We start from the raw sequence: 24,680 nt of genomic DNA, 5'->3' as shown, positions 1-24,680 counted from the left end.
TGCTGATATAATAAAATAATAGAGTATAAATCCCAGTACTTCACAAATCGGTTTTACCTATAATAAAACTCTTTCAGCATATGTATATTGAAATTTATTGTTAATAGACATAGCAGCCGAAAAATGCGATTAATGAAAAACAAAGGTATAATGAAGAGGGCATGCAAACATGGTGTTACTGATTGTGAATGAAACCGTATTCTATCAAAACATGAAAATACGCTTTTTGACAAGCCATCCACATTTCGCCACCAAGGTGAATAAAATGGAAGAAGGCTTACGAAAAAAAACAATGAGAGCCGTAGAAGCGGTGGCGCTTGTAAAAAGCGTGGAAAATTGGAGGGTTTATTATCTCTTAAGATAAATCGTAGTTGCCGAATACTGTACTCAGTTGATGAGAAGAATAAAATAATTGAATTAGAAAAAAAAGGACGGCACGAAGACGTCTATTGACGAACTGGCCATCACAGTTAAGGTCAGTTGCAGTAGCGACGGAATGGTCTTGTACAGGGGTTGGTATGATATGGGGAGACTTAAGAGGCCATATGCCATGCCACACAGTATGATACTGTACGATACGATACAATGCTATACAATACGATGCGATACAATGCTATACAATACGATGCGATACAATACAATACGATACAATACAATACGATACAATACAATACAATACAATACAATACAATACAATACAATACGATACAATACAATACAATACGATACAATACGATACAATACAATATGATACAATACAATACGATACAATACAATACGATACGATAAGATATATATATATTGAAATTAATTGTTAACAGCCGTAAAATGCGAGTCAAGAAAATCAAAGGTATAATAAAGAGGGCGATCATGATGTTCTAGATTGTGATTGATACAGGCAAATCTTACCAAAAGATGAAAGCAAGCTTTCTGACAAACCGTCCACATCTTGTCACCAAGGTGAATGAACTGGAAGAAATCCTACGAAAAAAACCCAATGAGCGCGGCAAACCCAAGTGGTGGCGGCATTAAAAAGAGAGGAAAATTAGAGGGTTTATTATCTCTTAAGATAAATCGTGGTTGCCGAATACTATACGCAGTTGATGAGAAGAATAAAATAATTGAATCAGAAAAAAAAGGAGGGCACGAAGACGTCTATTGACAAACTGGCCATCACAGTTAAGGTCAGTTGCAGTAGCGACGGAATGGTCTTGTACAAGGGATGGTATGATATGGGGAGACTTAAAAGGTCATATGCCATGCCACGACATGCCACTCAATACTATCCGATACGATACAATACAATACAATATAATACAATACAATACAATACAATACAATACAATACAATACAATACAATACAATACGTTACAATACAATACGATACAATACGATACAGTACAATACAATACGATACGATACAATACAATACGATGCAATACAATACAAAATGACTAGAATTTTTTGTCTAGAGTATTTTTTTTTCTACTCATCTAATAATAATGTCACATTTTTTATTCTTTTTCTAATATGAAACATTCGTCATAATTTCGGAAAAGCCAACAATTGAAGATAGGTTTATTTTCCTCAAAAACTTACGTAGATAAAACAAATTAGCTAAATATAAAGCAAGGAAACAATGTTGTAAGCACATAAAAGTAGTTGAGTCAATAAACTTTTTCGTGGCTATAAGTGCATATGCAGCCATTGTGATATTTTATTTGTTATTGTACCCATTTAATAATTACTTTGAAAAAAACTCATTTCATAAGGAGAATATTTTTATGAAAGATATCACAGTTCTTAAAAAATACAAGGTATAATTTTTATGAGACATAAAAGATTGAATATAATAATATTAATAATGTAGAATATCAATAGAATATAAAAATAGAATGCTAAACTTGAATATTTTAAGTCTATACTAGTAATACGTAAATAATGAATTTAAAGTATAGTTTTATTAAATTAATTTTGTGGCAATGTTTTATGAATTTTCGTTTGTGATGGACATTCATTCTTGGTCAATAAGAAATGAATTTTTCAAATTTCGATCGGTGAGAGCACACTCTGCAATATTATGAAAGGTTTGATTCAAAATAATTTCGGGAATATCAACGCCTCTTTGATTCCTTAGTGCTTAGCCGGTAAACTAGTTTGGCGCGATTTATCATCAAGGATGTATTGCCAATAAAATATATAGCGAGAAAGAGCATCCTCATATTTGAGAGGTTCGTTTGCAATCTTCTCGCCAAATTTTTAGTTATAAACCTTTCAACTTAGAGCTTTAGAAAAAAGAGATTACAAGATCATTCACTAAGGATGTTTGAAACAGCAAGAAAAGCTAGTAGAATTATATTTCAACAATCGAAAAGTATATGCACATTTTTCTTCAAATTTCATTTTTAGAAACAATATTTATTTTTCAAAAATGAATGTTAGTTTCAAAAAGCATTTTTGTAGGAATATCTTGCTTTAAAAACATACGTATTCTTTTTAAAGGGAATTCTTGTTTTAAATAACATTATTTATATTTTGAAAAAAATTCTTATTTTCAAAAATATTGTTTTTTTTTTAGGAAGATTTATCTTTTAAAATTGTTATTTTTAAAAAACTGTATTTATTTTTGAGAACATTATTTACAATACATTTTTAAAAACGCTTTTAATTTTTCACTTTTTTAGTTCCTTTCTTTTCAATTTATAATAAATAAATTGCTTAAAATAAAGTACTATTTCTATATATAATTAATTTGAAACACCTATTTTTTAATTAAGTACTTTTTGAAGCATCAAAAATTTAATTTAAAAATTTTATTTCACAAACAAAAAAAATTGAATTTAATATTTAAAACATCATAAAAATGAATTAATTTTATAATTAAAAGTTGTCTTTGTTGTTGTTGTTGTTTCTTATCCTCCAATTGTCTGACGAAGTCAGACAAGATCCAATAGGTTGTTCACCCTCAAAAAGTCGATGACAAGAAGTGGAGTAGCAAATAAGTCCTCCTTGGAAAGGCCAAAGCAGTCAAGGATATGTTCGGCTGAGGCCTGCTGGGCTTCACATTTGGAGCAGACTGCATAAGTCCTTCAAAGTACGAGAGACTATTCGTGTGTCCACTTGCCAATCTGGAAATAGCTGTTTGAGATGCTCTATCACCTATATGAGCAAGTGAAGAGTCCGCTTCCTTGGCCGCATACCAATGATGAGAGGGGGGGGGGATCCTCCACTTTTTCTACAGATGGCTTTTGATTTCGGACTGATACTCTGAGTAGGTAAGGGCTGAGGACGAAGATGTTAAATGCCTGCAGCTCTCCTTGGTCAAGCGATCCGCTTGTTCATTGCCAAAAATGTCAACGTGGGATGGTATCCACTGAAGATGAACGTCGTGGTGCTTTGAAATAAGTTGAAGTTTAAGAAGGATGGAGATGCTTGTTTTGTCTCCAACTTTAGTCCAATTGTGTAGGTGTTGAAGGGAGCTGCGACTGTCCGACAGGATCCAAAGATCTCCAAAGTCACTCTCGTTGATTATAGCATCGATGCCCTGTTCAATTGCGATTAATTCACTTCGAAAGACTGAAGTGAAATCAGGATTACGGAGACAGATGGAGTAATTTTGTCCAGATTTTTCAATGAAAACGCCTCTACCAGCTAGGTCTACCAGTCCACTACCGTCTGTGTGTGTGTTTTTTTAAACATTTATATAAATTTGCTGCTATAGAATCTGTTATTTTAATAACTGCATTTAAAACTTTAGTATTTTTAGCAGAATTTTACAGAATTTTTATTTATTTCATATCTTATTTAGAATTTAATAGTAATAAAACGCTATTTTGTTTGTTTTTTTTCGTAAGTAATTAAACGAATTTTTTGCCAAAGTGTAATGGATCTGTCACAGGGACAATCTCCACATTACAGTCTCTTCACACCTCATCTTGATCTTAATTTTTTCTACATCATTTCGTAGTTCCGATTTCGCACAGTCAATTCGTTTAAGAGAAAAATGGTATATTTTTACGTTATGTGACGCCAAGTTGCGATCACCACATTAGCGGAATGTATAAATGGTTATTGGCTAGCCAAGAGACCATAATCTTATCCCCTAAGTCCTGACAGCGACTTTCCACTTTGTCGACTCCCAGGCACCTCTTTGGCGCCGTATTTTGAAATTCGCCAAGTTTTGTCTCACATTTTCTCGCGAAAATCTTCGAACACAATTTGGCGCATGTTTCACACGGAACATACGATATATACCTATTTATTTTTTTATTTAAATTAATAGTTAACATTTGTAGATATTTTCATTACAATTAAATTTCATATTGATATAAATATTCTGATATATTTACTGCATTTTTGATGAAGCACATGCATTGGATTTGGCGCATTTTTTTCACACCAATATTTTGCAATCAAATCGCTCTTTATTTTCGCTCTGTAACCAATATTGATGCGTTAAAATATATATATTTTCTAATAACTTCAAGCTAATTTAATTATATATTTTAGTTGCATGAACTTAAAAATGTAAAAAGTCCATTTCATGGAATATAGATTTTTTTTCGATCAAAATAAAATTATATTTAAATAAAATTTATAAGAATACTTTTCTTTTATTATTTAGAAAATTATTTTATTATATAGGAAAAATTCTTTGGATAGTGATTTCTATTTAGGAAATTTTATATTTATATTCATTACTGTATATTTTTATTCAGGAAAATATTAACTAGTTAAATATTAAATAGGTTAATAAACTAAAATATTAAATAGGTTCTATTACTAATAATAGGTCCTATTATTAACTAATTATTATAGGTTGTCAAAGCTGTTTCCATTTGTTATTATTATATGTATTTTATTTTGATTTCTGAAATAAAAAGGGACTAGTTCTCGTTTTGATTGTCACTACATTTTTTTTAATATAGAATGCTAATGAGGTCGAGGACTATCAATGTTTCAAGCAACAAGTAGATAGTATTTTCTTATCAGGTATTTAGTAATACTTTTTTTTAAATAAAGAGACAAATAACAAAATCAAAATTTGTTATTTTAGTTCAAATACTTTTATAATTTTACGTTAACGTACTAAAATTTTTATAATATGCATTGTTTAAAATAAATTATTATAGCATAAAGGCAAACTTGAAACCCAAATTGTGGAGCATTAAGCAATATTAATATTTATTTTAAAAATTAAAAAAATATTTTGTTTTTATCCGAAAAATTATAAATAACACTAAAATCATAAAAAAGTTATGCAAAGGATGAATTGTATACCCGTGTGTGTGATACCCGATTTTAGTTGTCCTGTTAATACATTTTTTACTATTATACGTAATCTCAATAAGAAAAAAAATACGTATTGATCAAAGTTTCTTATAATCACGTAATTTATAACTTTGGTTCAATTCGGTTTGTATCTCCGATTCAAACAATCATTATTTTTATTTCATTGTCTGGTAAAATCATATTTAACTAGTGTCATTAGCTCTGTATGATTAAGAAATTAAAAGTCAATAATTAAACGTAGCGTGCATATTATGATGTATTCTGATTTAAAACTTATCTTTTACAATCACGAATAAAATAAAATAAAAAGAGAGAAAAATCTTCAGGTACTTTTGAAAATACTGCTGTACGATCAACACCTCCTAGAAGAAGGAAGGCCTCAGCACGAATCAATTTAGTAGTCCGATCTAACGAAGTTAACTGCGCAGTAGATGAAAAATAAGAAAGATGTCATTTCGTTAAGGGTACTAAGCTGGGCAATGGTTGAAAATACGAAATACGTCATTATTACGTTTGGACTACTAAAGGATATTTATGGTAACCCGTGCTGAGGCCTGCTCTTATCTAGGAGGTGTTGCCTCAGCACGGATCAATTTAGCAGTCCGATCTAACGAAGTTAACTCCGCAGTAGATGAAAAATAAGAAAGATGTGATTTCGTTAAGGGCACTAAGCTGGGCAATGGTTGAAAATACGAAATATGTCATTATTAAGTTTGGAATACTAAAGGATATTTATGGTAACCCGTGCTGAGGCCTGCACTTATCTAGGAGGTATTGCCTCAGCACGGATCAATTTAACAGTCCGATCTAACGAAGTTAACTGCGCAGTAGATGAAAAATAAGAAAGATGTCATTTCGTTAAGGGTACTAAGCTGGGCAATGGTTGAAAATACGAAATATGTCATTATTACGTTTGGACTACTAAAGGATATTTATGGTAACCCGTGCTGAGGCCTGCTCTTATCTAGGAGGTGTTGCCTCAGCACGGATCAATTTAGCAGTCCAATCTAACGAAGTTAACTGCGCAGTAGATGAAAAATAAGAAAGATGTCATTTCGTTAAGGGTACTAAGCTGGGCAATGGTTGAAAATACGAAATATGTCATTATTAAAGGATATATATGGTAACCCGTGCTGAGGTCTGCTCTTATCTAGGAGGTGTTGGTACAATGCGACCGCCAGTTATAAATTTTTCGCCAAAAAGGTAACCCCCATCTTTGAACAAGTTTTCAGAGCCCAAACAACAGACTGGCTATTTCTACCTCATTTCTTCTCTAAGGTTCAGACTAGCCCCTCTTTTTGAGCGATTGGATTGGTGTCAAACACAGGTATGAGGATGAAAACTGCATGTAACTACATCAATCAAATGTGACAACTCTACCATCACAGAAGAGTTATGTTTAATTTTTAAGGGGACTATTTTCCTATTAATTTTCTTGCTGATATTTTTTTATATCTTAATTTTTTTAAATTATGAATTTAACTAAATTTTTAATCTTAATATTTATTTTTTTGTGTAATAGTTTAATTATAAATGTATATTATTATATTTTTATTAGAAATGTAATCCTATTTTTTAAATCAAACATCTTCATACTTTTTGTTCAGAAAATTCGTTTGAATTTTTATTCAAGAATGTTAATTGAATCGAGATTCGGAATTAAGAACTTAGGTAAGGTTTATAAAGCAGTCAGCAGGTAGCATTTGCTACAAATAGTTAAAAGAATAATGGAGGAAACTCAACAAAGGAGCTTTTTCAATAATAGCAACCTCACCTTTGGTTGGATAATATTACTGGTCTTTTTGTAGCAAAATTTTGTTATACCGAATTTTTAGAACCCGTAGAATTCCACTGAAACATAATTGTGACGTTTTAAATTGCATGTGATTGTTATCAAAATACAATTTCTACGAAATCGATTACATTTATTTTTATCTATTTTTCGTGCAGTTCTTCTTTATTAGTTATTTTAATCATGAAATTATTAGATTTTATCGTATCGGTGTATCAATATAAAAGGAAAGAGTCGTACTCATTGAATTCATGTTTTCTATCTGCACAGTTTAGAAAAGAAAAAAATATGACTTTTAATAAAGTACTTCTCTTACTCGTTTTACTTGTCATCCTAGTCCAAATACGTAAGTAATTTTTTGCTCAAATGTTTCTTCCAGTCATTTGATATAAATAGTCATTTAAACGATGTCAAATGGCGTTTAAACGGTGTCAAATGGCAATAACCTTTTAAAATACCTTAGCAATATGCATAGTGCTCAAAATAAAAAACAAAAAAGTGAAACGCATTATTAACTTTCATACAGATTTATAATCAAAGGTGCTAATCTTAAAATGGAAATTAATTACACCGTTAAACATTTATCGGAAAAATGGTTAGGAAGCAATTCTTTATATTGTTATTTTACTATCTTCAACTGAAACAGTCGACCACAAAAAGTTGGTGTTCAAATTTTTTTTTTTTTAAAAAAAGGTTTTGAAGACAGTTTTTTATCTAATGCGGTAACGCAACCAAAATTTTAATTTCGCCAATAACGCTACTCTTTATGAAGAAACTAGTTTTGTGCAGATGGGATTTTGAATTGGTTTTGCATACTTTAGCAGGGAGAATTAATTTGTCATTCTTATGAGAGGTTGAGCAAGGCCTCGAATCCCAGCATTGACACAACATTATTTCCATTATTTTTTTAACATATAAGAAGTTTCTAGAGTCCTGCACTCCTGTACCCCTCAAGCAATTTTCTGCTCAAATTTTTCTTCCAGTTATTTGTTATTAATAGTCATTTCAACGATGTCAAATGGCAACAAACTTTTAAGAAACCTAAGCAGTGCGCTTAATGCTCAAAATAAAAGATAAAAAAGTGAAACACATTAATAACTTTAGTACAGATTCATAATAAAAAGGGCTACTGTTAAATAAAAATTAATTAATTAGAAGTGCTCAAAATAGAGCTCTAAAATATTATAGTAAGATGGGTCATTAATGCCCAGACTAGAGAGTCAAAGAACAGCTTAGTAAAAAAGCATAGTATTTTTCATATTTCATGATTGATAATAGCAACTTTAGGTTAACTAATTAAATTGCATTCCATGGTTCAGTGCACAAAACACAACTCCTCCACAACCTAATGTCAATGTCTATTTACTAATGAAAGTCTCAACTGTGTCCAATGTCTAATTGAATTTCCTTTTTTACGGTTTTGGAATCATACTGGTTGAAAATGGTTACAAAGTTGTAGTTTAGCATTCACAATTTTTAAAAAATTCTAATTGCGAATGTTTTATACAACTATAGTTTTCCTTACTTTATGCTTAATTTCATGTAATGCTTCAGATTTTTTACCGTAATTTTAGAATGAAAATTCTAAGAGTATAGGGCACATATTTAAGAAAAAGCGAAACATAGTGACAATCTAATTTGATTGTTCAAAGGGATATCCATAAAAATACAAATTTCTTAGTATACATGTGATATTTTAAATAACGAAGGCAGAGAAATGTTGTTTTTTCTCTAAAAAAATATAGCTAACTTTTTTAAAAAGGATTTAGGGCCTGTACCTCAAAAATCTTGCAATATTAATTGCAATATTTTCTCATATTCTGCAACATGAAAAACATGTTTAAAATAATAATGTCTTTTGTTTAGTACTGATGTTCAAAAAATATTTTTTTGAGTTTTGAATGATCAGTCATCCATCTATTAGAAATCTAAATAAAGTCTAAAATAAGGACTTAACGTAAAATATTAATAAAAAATTAAATATTCTTAAATAAATAAATATTCCTAAATAAAAAGAAAATTACAAAAATTCTTATTCAGATTTCAACTTCCGGATGGGGTGTCAAAACCAAAAATAGTTTCATATATTCAGCTGTTAATTATGAATCAACTCAGTGAACTCAACTTCTCACATTTCTCATAAACGAAAAAGTTATTGATTTTTTTTTAATTCCAACTTCTTTGTAGGATGCCAAAATTTAAAATTATTCTCTCATTTTATCATCCATCAAAGATGAATTAACACAAAGAAGGTTTATCCCTCCCAATGTCTTTAAAATTGAAGGAAAGTTATTGATCTTTTCCTCTGATTTCAACTTCCTTATTGAATTTCAAAGTTGGAAATTATTACAAGTTTATTGCAACTATATTAAACTTTAAATATTTTTTATTACTGTGTCGGATTAATTCAATCATCAACATTAAAAGATCAGCACTCTTAAGCTACGTTACCAAATCAGTATTCCGTAAAGTACCTGGTACCGCATGAGTATTATAGTAATATTTTAAAGCATGTTTCAATAAAATAAAAATTTTAATATTTATAATAAATAATTTTCAAAAATTCTTTTGTATTGAAAACAAAATTAATAAGAAATTGGTATTAATTTGTTTATGAAACACCTAAAAAATTATTGACACCAATGATGCTTAGTAATATCGATAATCTAATGCAAAATCTGTAACAATATCATGTAAATCTGTAAACAATATCAAATATTTAGGACTATATATCGATTCTAATTTAAAATGGAAAACACATATTAACAATTTAGTTAAAAAATTGCGTTTCGTTTTAGTTAAATTTTATCACCTTAAGAATAAAATTCATTTTAATTTTGTGAAAGCACTCTATTACTCCTGGTTTTATTCTTTAATTAATTATGGTGCGATAATATATGGCGGTGAATATAAAACTAATTTACTTCCCTTAATCTCAGTTCAGAATAAATGCTTCAAGATTATTAATTCTCTAAATATAAATAATTCAAGTGTAACTACTACCAATATATATACAAGAATTAACCTATTACCATTTCGCCATAATGTATTTTTTCGTATTTTACTCTATTTACACAACAATAAATTAATATGCAAATTAAAAACTAATGTGTCTGAAAGGAGACCAACTGAAATGTATGAGATTCCCTTCTTTACAAAAGAAATTTCACGAAAACAGTTTTTTTACTTAGCACCTAAATTATATAATAAATTACCATTTCAGTTGCAAAACATCAAAATATATTCTTCTTTTAAGCGTGCTTTATTTCAATTTGTGATGAACATTGACGATTTAGATCTCTATTTTTCACTTTAAAGGAAGCATTTNTTTTTTAAAAAAAAAAAAAAAATTGAAACAAAAGAAATAGGTTATGAACGACAAAGCTACTTAGCGTTCTATTACTTATAAACTATGTAGAGAAGCTGAAAAAAGGTTGATAAAATTTTAAGAAATTAAAAATTAACTTTTATGAAAAAGCAACAAATTAAATATTGAGTGTAAAATATAAAAATCGAGTTGATGTTATTTTAATACTTTGTTAATTTTTCAGACATTACATTCCTTTTATATCAAAACTTATCTTGGAATAACCTTTTTATTATCTTTATAGGAAATTCTTCCAACACATTTTAAGATAACTTTATATAAAATGGTCAATTTATTTGAAAAATTAACTGATACTACATCAACTCGATTCCTATAAGTTATACTCAAATTTTTATTTCTAACTTCTTCATTAAAGCTATAGAATAGTTGTTGTTTTAAATATTTAAAAATATATTATTTCATACTTTTTAGTTTAAGAATTCATTAAACTCTAAAACGGTAGTGCTTTTTTTCCCCAATATTTTAATAAATTTGGTATTGATAAGGAAAATCCGATATAAAGTGTTATTTTTATTTGTATTGCCAGCGACACTGAAAAAAAAAGCTTATATAAATCTGTTTATTTGCTTAAATATTAGCAGAGTAGTTAGATAGTTAGTTAGTTATTGGCATAATTGGCAGTCGCACCAACAACTAACAAGGGAAACTAGGGAAGTGTGACTCGCCAATTTTGAAATAAACTAGTGGGATGTATGCCTTATGAGGAATAATTTTAGGGGGCAACATTCATTTCGGCCCATAGAAGGTCCTGTGAGAGATAAAAAATAATTCAATATATAGAAAAATCTGTATTTTATTACTTCAATGCAGACTATTAGTTATTGTAATTGTCTCATACTCCAATTAATTTGTAATTAATTGGTTAATTAATAAATTAGCAAATTAATAAATTAAATAGCAAATTAATCAGTTATTAATTAATTATTAATTAATTGATTTGCAATTACATACTCCAATTAATTGGGAAAATAAATTTACAAAAATTTGATGTCAAATTCTTTTCAAAAATTAATCTAACAGGTTCTTCTGAAAAATTACAGATATATAAAATTTTCGAAATCAATTTTAACAATAAATATGCATTATATAGTACGTGAAAGTACCACAAAATTAATTGGAGTACGAGATAATTACAATAACTAATAGTCTGCATTGAAGTAATGAAATACCGATTTTTTTATATATTGAATTATTTTTCCTCTCTCACAGGGCCTTCTATGGCCGAAACGAATGTTGCCCCCTAAAATTATTCCTCATAAGGCATACATCCCACTAGTTTATTTCAAAATTGGCGAGTCAGACTTCCCTAGTTTCCCTTGTAAGTTAACTTAATATATTTAGGTAGGGTTTAAAAGCTATATGGATGCATAAATAATCAGCGTTCTTGAGAAAAGAATAACATTATACTCAGTATTATCACATCAATTAATGACGGATTTAAGTTAAAGAAATTACGTTGTCTCTGAATTTTAAATTGGCTGCATTAGGTCAAAAATATGCTTAGTAATAAAAGGTTTCTTAAAAGAGGAACAATCGGTTGCTGGCTAGTTTAACAAGGGATGCTTATGATTTATGCGCGTATGACCAATACGTGAACGAAATCGAAATACTTCAAGCTTTAGACAAATGTTTAGGTTTTTATAAGGTTTTGTGTTATGTTTAATATTGAGCAGTTCATCTCGTTTTTCATTCTTCCAGATATTTTGCCTGCGTAAATACAAATTTCAGTCATTAGCATTTTAAATATCTGAGTCAGTAAGTGGAATCTGCATTATATTGTGTGTTGACTTTTGATGAGAAATCTGACCGAAATAGGTTTGGACTAATAAGAGATTCGATAGAGTGTTCTGCAACAAAAGAAAAGGTGATAAAATGAAACAATGAATATTTTGATGAAACTTTAATCTATTTGTGAAATGTTTGGTGATGAGTTAGATGGCACTCTGAATTTTAACTCTACGGTGGATAAAAGGGAGTATGATGATTTAGATTTTGACAATCCAGAGGAAATTAAATTGGTGTAAGATATGTAGGTGAAGAGTCTCAACAGTAAGGACGTTTTATTTTAAGCTAAACGTGAAGTTGCTGAAAAAAGGTAAAAAAATAAATATTACACATAATATTCTGTTCAAAACAGGTATAAATTTGTCAAAAATATTCATCATTGATATTTGTAAGTAAAACAAATTCATAATTGAATGTCCAGGAACATCAACGTATGTGAATCATGGCATTTGTGGATTCAGAAGCGAATCAGATTCGATACACACGCGTGACGCTGCTCACATGTTTCCGATTAAATCTAATTTAAATTATTGACTATGCATTATCACTTTACTTCTTCTGGACTTGCAAGTACCTAATTCTGGAAATAAAAGGCATTAAATACGCGAAATTCAAAAATTTGTTTTTAAAAAAATATGAGGATGGCCAGCACATTCTCCTGATCTCTCAATTATTGAAATCGTCTAGTAAATGGTTGCTAAGCGACTGCCACTCCACCACTCGTCAGTTACTACTGTCGATGAATTGTCGCATAATGTTGAAGCTGCATGGAATACTGTACCCGTCCATGCTATTCAATCTCTGTTCGACTCGATGCCCATAAGAATAACTGCTGTTAATGCTGCCAGGGGAGGCTGTTCATAGTACTGATTCCTCAGGATCTTTACATCCAAATATCCTGAAAATTCAATCACTTGTTCTTCCAACTATAATGTATATACCCAATAAATATATATTCTGATATTTGCTTTCCTTCGTGGGGTAGCAATTTTAAAGACCAGTAGTGTATGTATATATCAGATATTAGATAAAATTGTCTTTGATTTTTTACATCAGTATTTAATTAAACTTTAATTATCTGCAGAGGCTGGTTTAGTTGGCGGTAAGTAATTAAGTTTTAAGTTTAATAGACATTGTTTATAGTAATTTGTCTTGTGGTAATAAATGAGCATGTACCACACAGCTTTTTATATGGTGCTACAAAATCATTGATATTGACTATCCTACGCGGGGATAATTTTGTAAACGAGTTTTTCATATTTTGACAGAATTGAAAAAAAATATATATGATAACAAAACTGCGTCAATAAAACAAAAACTGCAGCTTACGAAGAAAACCTTTCGCGTAGAAGTCTAAGTTGGTCTGCTGCTATAAAACAGGTGAGAAATTATTTCCAATTGGAAAAATTGAAGAAATGCTGTAACTTTCTTTACCCCAATTAATGCGAAACATTAACCATACACCCATAAACTCTAACCTCTTGCCTGTTTATACGGACATGATTGAGATATAACTGGAATTGATAACATGAACAGATAAATAAGACTTTTGTGTGCAAAAATTGCAGTCGTATACTTAAATTTATTTACTCATCTCATGTTGAAATGCAGGTAAGTAAGGTTTTGTTCCCTATGTTTGCTTTTTCTCGCTAAATTGAATGAAAACAAACACAAATAGAGAAAATAAAAATTGCAAAAGTTGCAATTTTTTTATGAAATGAACTATAATTTAAATTGTAGTTATTATGAAGAAATTCCTTGTAATTTCCAAGCTATACTATTGACTTGAATTTTATCTCAGCATGAAAAATTACTTAGGAAAATGTACCTTGCATGCTTCGCTAGCAATATAAAAAGTAAAGGGATTTTAACTTTTAAACTATACAATCAAATGAATCTCGTAGTGTCTCATTCAATTTAGCGTAAAAATAATCACCGGAAAGTAGCTTGTTTGGAAGAAATTCAATTCTTTCCGTCAAATGTGAGAAACGTATAGAAATGAGTTGGAGAGTTTCAGAAATCATTTATAATAACATACCAATGCTTTCTGCCAAAAAAAAAATTAAAGAAGAAACAGTATTTTTAATGCTTCATTTACTGAACTAAGATCTATTTCACAGAAACGGCAAGATATTGTGCTCTCGAGGAATTGTTGGAGCAACGAGTTTTACCAATGAAAAATTGTCGTTGCAACCGTATCCAAAAATTTATTCAGCCTGATAATAAACCCAAGCCTTAATCCTTTCGCGACGTCAGTCACAAATGCGTGCCGGCATGAAACGTTATCAATCTGGGGGAAAAGATAAAGCTGGTTACTAAACTAATTCTTTATCAGTTTCTTTGAGGGCTGGGTTACAATAGTTTGATTTATATTATTTAGGACAAATTCAGTTCAAAATAAAAATTATACAATTTACTTTTGAAATAATATTGATCATATATGTGATCCGACTAACATTGATTAAAGTGAAAGCAAAATAAATGCCTGCATTTAAGCTACCACTTTTATGAATTGGTCAGTTCCAAGGCGTAAAAAGCTGTATTATTAGCACAACATGCACAACCATGTGATTAGTACACAAATATATCTATGCTGCAAGTGCAAAAATAAATTCTAATGTTCTTGTAAAAATTAATTCTAATGTTCTTAAAAAGTGCAATAATTTCAGATTATTGCCAATTCCATTTCAAACGTTAATATTGGCTTTTTCTATAAGTTCGAATTTGAAACGTTTTATATTAAATATATATTATATATTTTTAGATATTTTATCTATTTGTTGATAGTATTATATTAAAAATATTAATTGTCATTAACATATTTATCCTTATTCTTATATCATTATAGCAAAACGTATTAGTGCTAATTTTTACAGCATGTGTCATAACTCTGGCTCCTAGAGATTGTGAACTTTTGTTGAACCCAGAATACATAACTAATACAACTCGAAGAAAATAAAGCACAGAATTAAATATATCTATTTTACATATGAATGAAATGAATTTTAGGTTTTATCGCAATGTGAGATCTACCTGCAGAGTTCCTAAAGGGATGAATAGGTGCCTCAACAATAAAGATAGTGATACTTAACCATGAAAAACAATCAGTAGTATAGTATAAACCAGGCAGTAGGAATATTTTCCTTAAAAACATCAATGTACGGGCAGTATAAAGGGTGAAGTTGTATCAAAACAACTATTAAAGGGTTAAGTATTTATTTAACAAATATTTCACAAATTTGGTTAATAACGAATTTTTATTTGTCATTGGCGAGTTAAAAAAAGGTAAACATGAACTGAGTACTAAAGTTTTGCTACAATGTTTAAAGGTTTTGATCTGTAGTACAATTTTAAAAATATTGACTTATTAAAACTAGTTTTATTTTTGTATTTTCACTTTTATCTTTCATAATCAATATTTTTTCAGACACTGTTAAGGACAGTAAGTAGTAGCAATTTCTTAATTACCATGTTTTACAAATTTGTCTTTATTAGTTGGTTTTTTTTGTAAACATTTTGTTAAAGTAACTTTGAAAAAAAGATACAAAAGAAGATTAAAGAAAAAATACGAAGGAATCCCGGGTAATTTTGCAGGGTCGGCAACTTTTTCATTAAAAAAATCCGGTAGTAGTAATATTTAAATTTATTTTCTATTTCAGAGACTTAAACTGTCCATGACTACTCTTTATTAAAAGTTATAATCGCTCTGCAAACTGAGCCATGGCAGCTCAAGTGTTTAGTTATGAAGACAAATTCAAGTTATGACAATTTAGTTATGAAGAAAGATCTTATGGATATCATATTTAAATACAGCATTGATTTGAACTATCTTGGCTTTATAAAATCGTCTGTCAATTCAAATGACCGAAAAATTATTCTAAAGACAGATAATAATTGATAAAATATCAATTTGACTATTAAAATGATTCACAATTTCATTCATATGATGTTCTAAACCATAAAATAATTTCTGTAAAGTAAAAACAATCGTTAAATATAATTCAAATTATTTGAAAAAAGATAAAATATATCTCACCTTAATTTTAAGCAAAAATACTTTATGATTATAGGGGGAAGAACAGAGCTAAACTTTTTTTATCAATAAAACAGCTTAAGACTGTCAAATATATACCGAAAGATTAAACAAATGGGAAATTTTTTGAATCCTGTTTATATTAAAGCTGAATTTCATGTATAAACTTTGTCATGAAATATTTTTCATGAAAAAAAACTTGCTCATGCTTTCTCAAGAAAAAATACATAATATTTAATTAAAAAAATTCAGTTTGATAAATCAACTTATTAATTCAGATAACTTCAAGTTTTTAGATAACTAAAAGTTTTAGATAACTGAAAATATAAATAACCACCATTAATTTCAATATGCAATTACCTCAATGATTTTATATGGAATTTAATTTAGTTTGATGGATAAATGCTGCTGTTAACGAAATTTTGAAAAAGTGTGTGTGTTTGTTTTTCGATAAAGCAATATTGATTCAAATTCTTTTATTTTTATTTATTTGACTAAAATCGTAAATAAATAAGCATTTTTTAAACACTAGAATTCCATGATATTAGATTAACGTAAAAGCATTTTTTTTATCGTAGATATCAACAATGCGGATATTTTTTCATTTTAAATGCTTTAATTCAAGAGATTAAAATTGATATTATCGTTTTGTTAATGGTGCAATATTTATTTCCAGTGATAAATATTATTTCAAAAATTATAGGATAAATTTAGGATAGATGGCCATAGTATTATGAAGTGGAAATAAAAGTACAAAGAATAGAGGTCAAGAATATTTTAAATTATCAATTATCAATTAAATTTTAATCATATTTTAAATTATCAAATGTCAAGAATATTTTAAATTATCATGCATGCAATCAACACATTTTGTGCAAGTAACAAAGAAATACTGAGCACAAAATATGAAGAAAAAAAAATGATTGAAATAAAAAAACTTGCAAGAAGCCATTTCTCCTTAATGTCGAGGTGAATTAGTCATCCAACTGAGTTAAAGAAAAGTTGAAGTGTGAAAATTCGCACATTTTATGCAGTTAACCGTGTTTAACTTGAGTTATGTTGAACTTAAAGAGTTCTATCAAGGAAATAAAGTAAAACGAACATTCTAAACAAATATAATGTATTTATTTAATCCATCACTTTCGAAAAATAAAACTTCGTCAGATTTTTTTCCAACGGTTTTCAAAACTCGTACAAGTTTTATGGGGCCACTGCGCTACTAATAATTTTTATCCAGTCATAATTTTTTGATGGCATACTGTTTTCTTCTCCACCACAGCTAGCACGCTGATAGTCATCCAATTCTGAGTCTATAGAATTCGATAATTTGTAAGATTCTGTGTAGTTGGTCATAGGGATTTCTTGGATTATATGTTAAATGTTTAAAATCGGTATCAAATATGCATGCTTTTGTACTGTTTTTATAAATTTATAAAAAAATTCAATAGTATTAAAAAAATGCTGAGGATTTCTTTTTTGTAAGCATTAATCTTAAAATTTTGAAACTTACCAAATAAAAACCATTAAAAAGCCAAAACTTTTGCTTCTAGATTTATAAATTTAAAAATATGAAGCATCGAGATGAATAAGAATTTTTTTAAAATAAATTTTTTTAAAACTTTTTTTTAAACTTTTCTTAAACTCTTGAAGGTGTTTACGATCATTTATAGGTTTATACTCAATAATAAAATTTGGACAATATTTGTTGAACTTTTGTGGTCATTTCTTCAAAAATTGAAGGATGTGATAGCCACCGTATTTATAACATCATTCAGCTATTATATTCCTTTGCACTTACTCATAAATAAAGATTGGACTATACGTGCGCCTTTAAAGTCCAGCTAGTTGAAAACAAAAATAAATTAACTATTAAAAAAACAAAAATATCTTATTCACCGAAAAATATTATACAACGAAATAAAATAAAATTTAAATTTTACACATTTTTTTTAGCAAAAAAAACAACGCTTTGTCCAAATTGATAAACAATTTAAACTGCCTCCTTCTAAATCACATCAAATGTAATAGATAAAAAAGAAATATCGGGAATATTCAAATTAGCCATCTTACCTCTACTGCCATATTGCCTAAACTTACATTATATCTATACTCTATTGAAATAAATATTAATTAAATTTTCAATAAATCCTATACTCAGTGATGATATTCATTGAAATCTGATATTCAACAAATTTGATATTCAATATGTTATCCAGAAGTGAAAAACAACAGATGCTTGTGATATTCAATCTATTTAAATAAAAAGTTTGCTCTGTAAAGATTGAAATTAAAAAAACTAAGATGAATCGAATTTTCCAGTAAATCATGTTAAAACGTTTGATATATTTATAATCATATTAATAATTGAAAAGAACATATTTTTGTTTAGACTTTCAGTATGTGATCTTTGTTATCCAAGATGTCTTTAATAGCATTCCACTTTGTAAAATCGTTTAAAAATTTTAATAATTTTAAGAACTATTTCTTCCTTTTATGTCTTATTTAATTAAACCAAGTTTAATTGCAGCTAAGGATGGACTGTTTGGTAAGTAATTATGTTTTTAACAGCGCACACATCAATTCTAGCAATTTACGTTTTAAATTTATCTGTAAATATCCTATTTGACGAAAAAGAATTTAACAAAATATTGAGAAAAGCAAGACAATAAATAACCAATTAGCAAATATCATTTTATATGAAGTTGCTAATTCGTGGGAAATAAATATCTTATGCTAGAATAATTTTGGATGGGTTGAGAAAGAACGTTAGAGTGGTTAAAATGCTGGTAGTCACTAGCCAAAAAACAATTCTACAACATGTCATTAAATTAATGAGTAGAAAAATTTGGTTGCTTAGTTCAAAAACAAAGATTCATATTGTCTGCTGTAATTAGTATTCTATAGCATTGCTCTGAAATGTCTGCATTAATATCTTAATTACAAATTAAGGGAATGGAACTTTTTCCCAAACTTACCATCGGTGGTAATTTAGTGTATGGAAACTCATCGCTTCGAGGTTTCATTTATTGCATAAAATCTGGAAAAATATCTCTATTTTATGAGACATAATTTTTTCAATCATCTTTGAACTATTGTAGTAAATTCTAGGAATGAGTTACAAATGAAGTACTTTTTAGTTATAAATTCTGTGATAACAACAACTTATAAAATATATCGACCCGTTGTCCTTTAGGAAAAGAATTTTTTTTCAAGCACACTACAATCATAAAATAAAGAAATCGGAATAGAGCAATCAATCGTTGTTCAAATGCCATTAAGAAATATTAGTTATTCCTCTTTCAGTCTCCCTTAGGAAAATTCGTTCCTCTAATTGGGTTATTATATTCTCCATAAAGCACACTCACATTATTGTAAAATTTATGTCTAACCGTTTTGAAGTATTTTAAAGCTTTTGCATAAGATTTAAAAAACAATTTAACTAAAAGATTTTTTAAAGAGAGCGTTTGCCTTTTGGAGGGAAATACAATGGTTCATTCGTTTCGTGTAGAGTTAGTTACTTCTGATAGATTGTCCGTAAAAAGAGGTTTCCCTGTACCACGCTCCAGCTTTGTACTCACCAATTATTTAAATTTGAAAATGATAGGGTAAGTTGAACATCCCCTCTTCTCAAAACTTTTATATAACTCATAAACATAAATATTAAATACGTATTTTAGTAATTATTGTAACTATAAGGTTTCTACTATTTCTAATTTCTGTTTTACCATAATGTTAATTTGCAGGAGTTAAATATTTTATACATAAATGTGATGAAATGCTTTTCCTATCTATTGTCATGAAAGTTAACTTCTGTAATTTTATTATATTCGAAATGTAATTTACAAACAATCAAATCAATAATAGATAAATATAATTAAAAGTTTTTCTTCTTATTGTAATGTGAAATATTATTATCATCGTTTTTTTATTGGCAACATTTCAGATCTCCAAAATAATCGTAAGTTCTATTATAAATTGAGTTTTTCGACAATTTTTGATACCTTGAATAAATATTTTGAATTTGCTTGATATTTTTGCTTGATTAAATTATGATAACGTATCTCATTCTTTGGTGTTCCTCGTAATATTATAATGATGTTTTCTGCTTTGCCTTTATGAATAATATATCAGATTACAGTATTTTTGGGGATAAAATTAAGGGAATTGGCGAGGAGATAATATGATTTCAATGTAAATGTTTTTAATTAAAATAATTTTTGTCTTAGTTTTCTTTAAAGTTTTAAATTATTACTATTGATAAGGATTGTGATGTGTTTATGCTTAAAACGGATCATTGGAGATGCCTTTTTTTAATTACACAACAAATTCAATAAAACAAAAATAAATACATAACGCTGAAATCAGGAACATATCATCTTTAAGCGAGCTCAACCTATGGACTCATCTACCAATCTAAAAAGAAAGAAAAACAGTTCTTTTTCCCTCTAGGAGGAAACGTCTAATCGTTCTCTCAATAACAAAATTGATATTTCCCTTTATATAACTCTGAATTTCACTCTTATGACTTTTGGTGAAGCATTTGGCTTCGGAAGGAGACGAAGTGTCTAACTGAAAATGCTACAAAGAAAAAAAATATACACGTTTGAAAAAATTTACTTCTAGCTATTTACATATAAAATGTAAGAGCCCAGTGAAATATGACTCCGAAAACCCTAAACAAAGTTGGAAATTTTAAGCACAGATCATTAAATTTAAAGATTACATTCTAAACATTTTAACAAATGAAATTATATGCATTATACTTATATTATTTCACTTGACAGGTAATCTTGACAAGGCATCTGCGTTGCATGTGCACTACCTTTCCCACTTGCAATTTTAACATTTTAGCGTTGAAATGCTAAGGTCCTCTTTGTCAGCTCAGCACTGTATGTCAAATATGTGAGTGGTTCATGATCGGAAATGACTTCGATTTGGGAATTAAAAATTCATGTATTGAACTGTTTTAACGCCTCCATTACTGAAAAGGCCTCTCGATCGAAAGTTAGTTTTTTTTTTTTTGCTTTCTGATAATTTCTTGCTCAAAAATGCAATTGACATTTCTTTTCCATGTTTATCAGTTTATGATAAGCTGGCTCCTGAGACAGTTGTACTAGCGTCAGTAAACAGTTGAAATGGTCGTTCCAAATTGGGAGTGTACAGCGAAGGCATTTCAGTTAACATTCTTTGAGAGTAGAAAACGACTGTTCAGCTGAGTCGTCTCAAAGAGTATTGTTTGTGTCTCGTTTTTGTTTTTCTTGGGAAATTTGGTCAAATGTAAGATTATATCTGAAAATTTCCGAATATAATCTATAATAGCTAGCCAAACGCAGAAGAATTTGACTTCCTCCTTAGTGGATGGTCGGCCTAACTTTTGTATTTCCTTAACCTTTTCGGGATCGGTGGAATGATGTTCGTATTCGATAATATGACTTTACACTTTTACTGAGTTTTTTCCAAAGTCACATTTTTTAAGATTCACTTTCAGCCCTACTTCGTTCAAGGTTCTGAAGACTTGGTTAATATGATAAAGGTTATCATTCCTAGAGTCATAAAATATTGCAATATCATCGATATATGATCGATAGTATTTGCAAGATGGAAATTAGCTTTATCCACCGATTTTTGAAAATTGATTTTTAGCTCATTCACTATTACTCGTTCCTATCAGCCCTAGCCAAAGTAGTTCTTGAATTTGTTAATCCACTTCTTCCTGTGGAACAACAGGTATTCGATGAGGTTTCATTTTCTTTGGAAGGAAATCTGGAGATAAAAACACTGAATGTTCATTTACATTTGCTAATCTGGGGATGTAATCAAAAGCATCAGCAAAATATTGCAATCTGTTAACTAGCCTCTGTTTTTGCAAATAATTTAAATTTACAGAATTTTTAAGTACATGTTTTCGAATATCATCTTTAATCAATTTTATGGTATCACAGGGTGACTGATATAAATCTTCAAATTCTTTTTCTTGGTCAAAAATCATATTATTTGACCAACTCCCGCTACATGCTGTTGAAGTTTGATAAAATGTAGTTTTCTGATTCTTCTGTCCATTTTTACTAGTGCGGTGTGATGCCTTGGCAACTGAACAATCGCTTCTGGACCCATCCATGTTCTCAACAGTTTGTGAGAAGATGAGGATTTAAACCTGATCTGCAATTTTAAATTGCTTTTCCTTTGATCTATCCTTTAGTTGATATAGTGGAATACCAGTGGTACTATGTGGTACTTTTCGATAGGCGAACACCTGATATTGGAGGTGAGAGTCTCGGTCACTGACATTTTCTTGAATGTTCTCATTTAACAAATCTTTTAGAGTACTATTCCAACGTACTACTTCTCCTATACTTTCAGGATTTCCAGGAGTAGTAAACATTGGAGTTTTAGCCAAAATGTTAACAAACGCTTTTTTTAACACGGTTGTAAAATTTGTCCCTTGATCTGTATAAATGGTTTTTGGAAACCATGCTTGTTTGAATATTTTCATTAGAACATCAAGCGTTGTTTGTTTAAAAAACAAAAAAAAAAAAAAAAAAAAANAAAAAAAAAAAAAAAAAAAAAAAAAAAAAAAAAAAAAAAAAACAAGATAGGGTAAATGTATAATCTTGTCATGAACTCACACGATTATATCCAGAAAAAAGAGTGCTTTCAAACATTGTATTACTATATCCCAGTGTTTCCCAAACTTATGACTTTTGCGTACCCTTTCTACATTTTTCGCAATGGTACACATGTGTACCACTAACAAAAAAATGAATGTATTTTTTACTAAAAGAAATTGCACAAAAGTTAAAAATCACAGCTAGCTGTTGACACCACTAATTATTAACTGTTAACTCTGTAAAAAATAGCCAATAGAAATATACGTTATCGTAAATTTTCATGGCTAGCTTTGCCTTAGAATAAAATTTTTTGAAATTTTCGTTTGTTGCAAGATATTTCGCATAAGAACGCGAACCCCTGCTAAGCTGTTTCCGTACCCCTAGGGGTACGCGTACCACACTTTGGGAAACACTGCTATAACCTAATTAATTCAAATTTATCAATACAATAAAGTAAGGATCACCTAGAAAATTGAAAAAATGAAAAATTGAACGGAAAAAAAATTCAAAATAAATTAATCACGCAAAAATATATATATATATATATATGCAATTAAAAAATACAGTTAACTCAGTTTAAAAAACATGAAATTAGAAACGTAAAAAGACAATAATAAGAGCAAGTTATGGCACGTTCTTATTGAAGTAGATTTGAATTGTTAGTTACATTGGATTGACCCGTATCTGGATGGACCAGTATCAGAATGTGTGCAAGATAATCATAATATACTGGATAATTCAAAATTTATAATTAATAAGGTTGAATTTTAATTAGAAAATTTTAATATTGATAATGTTGAATTTTAATAAGTTTTATATTGATGATTTTAGAGAAATTACTAACATTTTGTGAAAAAAAAAATTCTTTCATTTTGAAAAAATTCTTTAGTAAATATTGGAAGAATTTTAGTCACGAATTAGCTAGATGATAATAAATTTAATATGAAAAAACTAATTACATGACATTCTAATGTTTCTAAAAAAGAGTTATTTAAATGCAATTTTCAATGAAATGATTAGAATTGAAAGAATTTGTAGTCATGTTTATTTACTTAAAAAACAAATAGACGAACTCTAACGAAACTTAATAAAAACACAATAAATTTTCAAATAATGTAAATAATTTCTATGTAAAATTGTTAAGTTTGTATGTTATAATCAAAAATTTCTCTGTTAACTAAATTTATGATTTTACCTAGTACAAATCGAATTCAGGCAAATCCGTTTCCAAACATCTCAAATTATTTAATAAAGAATTCTTTTAAAAATATTTTTTCTCCTCTAATTGTTAATAATTTCTCTAAAAATATCAATATTTTTTTTCCTTATTAATGTCAAAATTAAAATTCAACCTAATTAATGTTAAAATTTCATAATTAGAATCCAACCTTTTTAATTTTGAAATTTTATAATGAAAATTCTAAATTTTGAATTAACCAGAATATTATGATTACCTTGCGCACATCCAGACTCGGGCCAACCGAATTTAACGAACAAGGAAACGCTCCTTTGTGTATATATATATATATATATATGTAATGTTAAAACAATTATATATTAAATATAATCCTTAAATAGAGCATTTATCCAACGCGCAAACGTTTAAAAACCTTTCCCACAAGAAAGTAATAATATTGATCTAATTATCTCAAAAAATGTGATGATGTGGCTTTAGCAGCTTGGGAAATTGATCAGTCCCACGCTACTGAGACCTATTAACATTTAAATATATTGTCCAGAAAGATATAAAAACCCTCTTTCCAAGGTCAAATGTGCTATTC

At 28.8% G+C, this 24,680-nt stretch overlaps 1 long non-coding RNA gene across 1 annotated transcript in view; it reads left to right on the top strand.

Annotated features, from left to right (window-relative positions):
- The first annotated feature begins 7,293 nt into the window (after positions 1-7,293).
- The window catches only part of LOC107446723 (uncharacterized), a 25,237-nt gene continuing 7,850 nt past the window's right edge, over positions 7,294-24,680 (top strand). The window contains exons 1-5 of the long non-coding RNA XR_001584424.4: positions 7,294-7,431; positions 13,343-13,360; positions 15,686-15,700; positions 18,819-18,836; positions 20,235-20,249. This is a non-coding gene — a long non-coding RNA (uncharacterized lncRNA). The remainder of the gene's footprint in view (positions 7,432-13,342; positions 13,361-15,685; positions 15,701-18,818; positions 18,837-20,234; positions 20,250-24,680) is intronic.

The sequence above is a fragment of the Parasteatoda tepidariorum genome, chromosome 3 (assembly GCF_043381705.1).
Source record: "Parasteatoda tepidariorum isolate YZ-2023 chromosome 3, CAS_Ptep_4.0, whole genome shotgun sequence".
Lineage (NCBI taxonomy): Eukaryota > Metazoa > Arthropoda > Arachnida > Araneae > Theridiidae > Parasteatoda > Parasteatoda tepidariorum.
Note: the sequence above shows the minus strand (reverse complement) of the source record. Positions and strands in the feature narration are given on the sequence as shown.